General features: G+C 36.0%; 1 non-coding gene across 1 annotated transcript; it reads left to right on the top strand.

Annotated features, from left to right (window-relative positions):
* The first annotated feature begins 4,188 nt into the window (after window positions 1-4,188).
* TRNAG-ACC (transfer RNA glycine (anticodon ACC)) lies at window positions 4,189-4,260 on the top strand. The gene has a single exon. It is a non-coding gene; the product is annotated as a tRNA-Gly (tRNA).
* The last annotated feature ends 1,843 nt before the right edge of the window (window positions 4,261-6,103 follow it).

A 6,103-nucleotide genomic window follows, 5' to 3' on the forward strand; every position in this document is an offset into this window, starting at 1 on the left:
TGCCTGATAACTTATGATTGAAAATTAGCCATTTTGAATTTTAGTGTATGCTGGATATTTGTGTTCTTATAAATATTCCTCAGCTTTAATCTCGTATTTTGTTACATTACTTAGAATTTGATCCTTTGGAAGTTTTTAGGTTTGTTAGGTGGTACAAGGTCAGTGTTTGGTCAAGTTTCCCTCAAACTGCAGTAAAACACTGTGTGTGCCCTAGAAATATCCCATGGTGCGTGAGGGGTGCCACTCAGCTATTTTTTGAGCTCTGGGTACTATTTCTATCTATTTGGATGGATTCCCCCAGTCCTAACTAGATTCCCCCCGCAGCTTGTCCTAGCATGGGCTTTTACTGGTTTCCTCAGCGTGCACTGACTTGATTGGCTTCCTCTGCAGATTTCATGTGCTTTTGCATGTGTGCTGGGTTCTTTCTTCTCTGATACTCAGCCCTGTGAACTCTGGCCCCCCTGGCATCCTCCAGTGCCCGTTTCCCTCTCTTCCACTCAGGGGTCAGCATGCCTGGAGCTCTCTCTCATCAGTTAGCTCAGGCAAATGCAGGGTTCAGCTTTGTTGTTTCCTGTGTTCCTTTACTCCAAGCTTCATTTAAAGAAAACTTAATGAAGATCTTTCCACGTCAGCAGAGATGTATCACTGTCGTTCTTTCACATCGCTCCATTGTAGTCCAGCCTGCTGTTTTCCTTACTGAAAAAGCCTTCATTGGAGATCTTTAACATATGGCTTGCTGAAGCTTTGCACGTATGCACGTACAAAAAATATTTAGTTCAGTTTATGCTGTGGTGGATATTTCCAAATTGATGTGCATAGGATTTCTACCAGTTTGCAATACATATTTACTAATTGTGAGGAATACATATTTTCAGTTAACATTGACTGTCTGTTACTTAAATTGGATTTTAACGCTATCAGACACATGTATTTGAACCCTGCTTATGCCAGTTATCAGCTAACTTGGCAAATGGTTTAAACTCACTGAATCTTAGTTTTTTTTTTCATTAATCTGTGCAAAAAGAGTACAATATTCATAGCTTGAAAGACAATATATAACGAGCTTACTTAAAAGAATCCTTGGAACATTGTAAACCTTGATTCAATAAGAGTTTGTATAATAATGATACTAATTAATTGTATTATTATAATTATATAATAATTTATAAATACTATTAACATAATTGTATAATAATATACATAGTTATATAATATATAAAATATAAATAATAATTATTTATAGCAATATTATTACATATTGCTAGTATTGAAATGGCATTAGATTAATGTTGGTAACCTTTGGTTTTTGGAGATCTACACAGATATGTAACATTGGCATCTGTAGGCTGTTATCTGCTAATATCTTTTCTTATATATTTAGTTTTCTCTCTCTTGGCTGTGAAAAAAAACTTTCTTAGTAAGTTTAAGAACAGTTCAGATTATGATATCCCTGAGACTTTACAGAATTTCATCTTGGGCCGGAGTTACTGAGAAAAGCTCCATCATTGCCAGCTGATGTGAAACATTTGAACTGCCAAGACCTGTTCTGTCAGGTGGAGAGACTCTGTCACACTCTGTAGACTGCACATAAACTGTGAGTGACATCCTGAGACAGATGCGGGTGACAAAATGTGTCCCATGACTAAGGCCTCACACCTGGGCAGACACAGAATGGGAAGGAGAAGGATTACAGAAACGTTTCTGTCCTTTCTGAACACTGAAGAGAGTATCAGAGGGGCTACACTCTGGTTTTCCCGTGTGTTTAGGTCAAAGTGTTGAAACTGAATGTTGCTCGGACACTCAAGGCTAATTGTACTATTACACATTCCACACACAAACACAAATCTTGATCAGAAAAGAGTTTCACTCATCAATATGCATGGAGACCATGACCCTTTCGACTGAGGTGATCTACCAGGTGCCAAGGAGCCTTTGTTAGCTTATTATCCTCAAGAAAAATACAAATCGCTCTCTGGAGAATGGGAAACCAGGTTAGAAGTAGTGAGAGTCGAATATCTGATGAATTTAGATTAAATTCTGCCAAGTTACCAGGAAATCTAGAGAAACAGATTTATTGAGATTCAGGCTTTCTGGTCCTGAATCTCTCTCTTGTAACAAACGATGCCTTCTGATTTTGACTATTGCTCAGAAAAGATTCAAGTCACTCCAGGGTAAGTGAGGATAAACTCATCTATTTAAGTTAATAGCATATGGGAGAGTAATAAGATATAACAGAGCAGATCAATTAATCATTTTCAACTTAGCACCTAATACAGCTTATTTCACTTCTGATATCTCTAGCATGCCTGGAACAAATCAGCTTTGCCATGCTTCGGTCTTCTCTTTTAATAAAAAATACAGCCAAGACAATTTAAAAGCTAGGAATTTGACATAATTCTGCAGATTTAAAATGTAGTAACACAACTTTGTTCCTTGTCTTATTGATGACTAACTCTCAATTGGAACTCAAATCACAATTGGAGACTATGCTGTTGTTTGTATTATTATACATAAGCTGGAAATAGATTCTTTAGCCATGTAGCAGAAGAGGTCTTTGTTGGTGATGGGGCTTCTTGACTTATTCAAATTAATATTTTGAAAATATAAATATTTAAAGAAGAACTTACGTCTCAAAGGCAATTAAGAGATTCTTAATAGCAAATTGTTTTGCATTCAGAATAATTTTACTTCTGTTCACATCATAGTACGTCTTTCCAACACTTACAAATTATTGTGGTCATTTTGAAGTTGCCAAAAAACACCCAAGCAACACCTTCTACTCAAAGTAAGAAAACAAAGATCCCTAAGGAGTCTTCCCACAGTTAAATTACAGAAATGAGCACATGGCCAAGTATCAGGGTGTCAGTGTGGAACAACTGAGGGCAAATGAGCTACACTCACAACCACACTGGGTCTTCTTTATTAAAGCATTGACTGCAGTATCTGGCTTTGTCACAGGAAAAGGAGATACTAAATTTGCTTGGAATGAGTAACCCTACACTGTCCAACTCTGTTTAAGAATATACACACTACTATATATAAAGGAGATAAACAGCAAAGACCTAATATATAGCACAGGGAACTATATTCAATAATTCTTATCTGTGCTCCCAGCCAGAGGGCTGCCCCCTGACAGCAGATTAAAGCCCACAGGTAAGCCTGGGGAGTGACAGCAGTCTTCAAACTCAAAATCTGCCACACTCGGATGCCACTGTTCTTCCTGCTTTGCTTGCAAGGTATGTTTCATTTAGCAAGCACAAAAAGAATTTTAATCGTAGGCCAGAATAAAGAGACAGGAGGGTTTTTCATTACTTTTACTTCAAATTTCATTTTATGACTTTTTTCCCTAAGTGAAGAAAGATAATGCACTCATTTCCTTTTCTTTGATCGGTAACACTAACACCAGCACAGGGGATTTAATCACTTCTTTCTTTCCTAAGAGTCCAAGTATCACAAAGTATAAGTAAGTTAAAAAAAAAATAGAAGGAAGAAGGAGAGATGATACTTTCTCATGCTTCATGCTTTCATTTCTATATTGAGATAGTCCTTTAAAGATGCTTAATATACACCAAGCAAAACAATTAGGGTAAGTATAATATTAATTCATATATATTTTCTATCACATATAATTTCTATTTTATATTATATTATGAGGGCTAATTCTATTCTGTGGTATTACTGAAAATAGCAAGCAGAGTGTGTTTTCTTCTCTGTGGACCTGTGCCAAAATGAAATCCTTCCCTTACAAGAAACATGGTGAGCTCCTGCCAACCCCCAAAGAAACCAATGATGTGTAAACTTGTATTCAGGGCTGTTAACACCAAAAACAGTGATTCTGAGAACTCATGCGGTATTGCAGTAATGTATTATTTTGAAAATAAGATTGTAAAAACTTTGTACTAAGATAAAATGGATTGGCAAGAGATTTATGTTCTTCATAGGCAGGCTAAGAGTTTTCGGGGATTGTGGAGACATTAGCACCTCTCCACCTTACGGTGGACATTAGCAGTCCCAGTCAAAGGAGCAATAAAATCGTGTGGTAAAGATGAATTCACAATCTGAGTATTGGAAACTTTAGTTTATCCTTTTTAAATTTAAACTGATCATTTTTAAAAGACTGTTAAAGCCATGTTTTTGAAGAAAATTATTTTGCATGTTACTTTCTGTAAAACCAAAGGCATGTTGGGGGAGGGTATAGCTCAGTGGTAGAGCACATGTTTACCATGGTTGAGGTCCTGGGTTCAATCCCCAGTACCTTCTCTAGAAATAAACAAATAAACCTAATTACCTTCCCCCTCCAAAAAAAAAAAAAAAAAAAAGAAAATGAAAAACCAAAGACATGTTGCCATGTTTATTCTATTCTAAAATGTATTTCTTTCCATAATGTGTCATAACCGAAAAATACAGATTAGACATACATTTTCTTATGAGATATGCAACCATGTTAAAAAATAGCCCTTAAGTTGTTTTTTTATCATGGTGTGTATGCACAGATACAAATTTCAGATATATAAAGGTAAGTATCTAGAAGACCATAATGATCACTTCTCTTTGAGTGAGATACAATTTGTGGACTATGTTAATACTTTATCTGCTGTCAATGTAATAGAGAGAGGCACATGGCTGATGCACGTCCCACATGATAAAACAAAGGATAATGAGTGAAGATTCAGAGCATGGCTTTGGAGACTGACTGCCTGGAATCAAATCTTGACACTGGTTGACTATATGATAATAGGCAAATTGAATTCTTTGCATTTCTTAGTTTCTTCAACAGTAAATGGGGTTTCAAAGGGCCCCCATTTATAGCTGAACATCATACAGAGTAATGTTAGTGCATAGTTACCTTTCAAAAAATTTTTGATATTCATAATATCCACGTGGTACATCATTTAAGCATCAAATGGTCTTATCCCAGTGATATGTTACTGAGGGTATTCTATACTTTAGAACACATAGTGTATAGAGATTTATTTAGAGAGTGAGTCACTCATATAATAGAAATCCAGATGGCATGAAAACAAGACTTTGCCCTCTCAAGTGTCTTCTCAGTCTGTTACTCAGTAATTATATCATTAAAGACTTAAGATAATGATGAGACAAAAGCTGAAACAAGAAGGGAAAAAAAGTGTAGTAAAGAAAGATTAAGGTGGGGAGGTGTCGCTCAAGTGGTAGAGCGCATGCTTAGCATGCATGAGGTCCTGGGTTCAATCCCCAGTGCCTCCTCCAAAGATAAATAAACCTAATTATCTTCCCCCTCCCACCTGCCAAAGTAAAATAATTAAAAATAGTACAATAATAAATAAAACATTAAGAAAAAAAGAAAGATCAAAGAGGGAAAAATTACTCGGCCCATTAAGTGTCGTTCCTTCCCCAGAGGACTTGAAATAGAGGAAGGGAGATAATGGTAAGAAAATGTAGCTTTGAAGGTTAAAGTCAAGCTTCCTGGCTCAAGTCAGAGGACTACTCTTCAGGAAGAAGGTTTTTCTCAAGACTGAGGCCAACAATAGTAAGTCCACCTTCATCATGTGATGTTGGGACAATATCAGTAGATTCCATTAAGGTTAATCTTTACAATTCCTCTCTAATTTTGCCTTCCATAAAACATTGTAAAAGATAAGAGATTTGCAAACTTATTTCTCAATGTTTACCTCTTTGTTTAGTATTATACAGGGGATGATAGTTACACTCTATAAGTGACTTAGTTTTATCCACTAGACAATGATGTTTAAGGTTTTTGTATCTGTCTATTTTTAGTTTATAGTTTTTTCCCCAGATTAGTTATCTGAGATAAATAGTTAAATTTAAACTGAACATGTATAGTCTAATGTAATGAAAAAAGCATGTATAGAAATGCTAGTTATTTTGTTGTGTACTTTTTCTTTTTTTTTTTTTTGTTTTTGGGGTTTTTTTTGGATTTTTGGGGGAAGGACAATTAGATTGATTGATTGATTTTTAATGGAGGTGCTGGGGATTGAACTCAGGACCCTATGCTTGCTAAACACACACTCCACCACCGAGCTTTACCCTCCCCCTTGTCATGTTTACTTTAAATCCTTCCTACCTAAGTAGAAATCTTGCTACAGAAAGAAAGAGAGAGGGT

Source organism: Vicugna pacos, chromosome 2 (genome assembly GCF_048564905.1).
Source record: "Vicugna pacos chromosome 2, VicPac4, whole genome shotgun sequence".
NCBI classification, from domain to species: Eukaryota; Metazoa; Chordata; class Mammalia; order Artiodactyla; family Camelidae; genus Vicugna; species Vicugna pacos.